The sequence below is a fragment of the Carlito syrichta genome, unplaced genomic scaffold (assembly GCF_000164805.1).
Source record: "Carlito syrichta isolate Samal-C Ts95f unplaced genomic scaffold, Tarsius_syrichta-2.0.1 Scaffold315995, whole genome shotgun sequence".
Lineage (NCBI taxonomy): Eukaryota > Metazoa > Chordata > Mammalia > Primates > Tarsiidae > Carlito > Carlito syrichta.
Window position 1 is genome coordinate 224,182 of NW_007260091.1, and position 987 is coordinate 225,168.

General features: G+C 42.1%; 1 pseudogene; it reads left to right on the top strand.

The window, feature by feature from the left end:
• The first annotated feature begins 469 nt into the window (after positions 1 to 469).
• Positions 470 to 682, top strand: LOC110594535 (annotated as a pseudogene).
• Positions 683 to 987: the final 305 nt, after the last annotated feature.

Genomic DNA, 987 nt, shown 5'->3' on the forward strand with positions numbered 1-987 from the left:
CATGCTACCACGCCTGGCTAATTTTTTTTTATTTATTGTAGAGATGAGGTCTCGCCAAGTTGTCCAGGCGGGTCTCGAACCCATGGGCTCAGGCAATCCACTCACCTCAGCCTCCCAAAGGCACGGGATTACAGGCTGAGCCACCGAGCCCAGCTAGGGAGACCTCTTTCCTGGTCCCATCAAACAGCGTAATTCCATCAATAGTAGCTTATGCTACCTGTCAGCAGAGAAAAGAAACTATGATATAATAAATGCAGAAAAGTCTGACATTCAAATCTTTTTGTGCTTCAAATTTATGGAAGTCTTTTGGAATGAGCAAGGCTGAAATAAATATACAAGGGATCTTGGCATTGTGCTCTGTACTGTATATAAAATAACTTGATTCTCGGTGGAGTCATTGCCGTGGCTGGACACAGACGTTTGCCGGCTGCACGCCCACCCCACCCCACCCCCGACCGCGTGACCCAGGATGGCCCACAAGCAGATCTACTACTCAAACAAGTACTTTGACGAGCACTACAAGTACCAGCACTTCATATTACCCAGAGAAATTTCCAAAAAAGTATCCAAAACCCATCTGTTGTCTGAAGAAGAATGGAGGAGACTGGGTGTCCAACAGAGTCTGGGCTGGGTTTACTACATGATTCATGAGCCACAACCGCACATTCTTCTCTTTAGATGACCTCTTCCAAAAGAGCAACAAACATGAAGGATATCTAGGAATCGTCAAATCTTATTCAAATTTAAGGTATATGTGTATATACAGTAGTATTCAGTTAATACTTGAAAAATGTACAAATCGTTCATCCATACCTGTGCATGAGCTGTATTCTTCACAGCAACAGAGCTCAGTTAAATGCAATTGCAAGTAGGTCACCACAACGTGTTTAAGACAAAATTTTCTTCTAGTCAGTTTTTCTCTTAATATAAGTGCCTATTTGACTTTACCTGTTACTACTGTTAAAGTTTGTATGTTGCATTTATAAA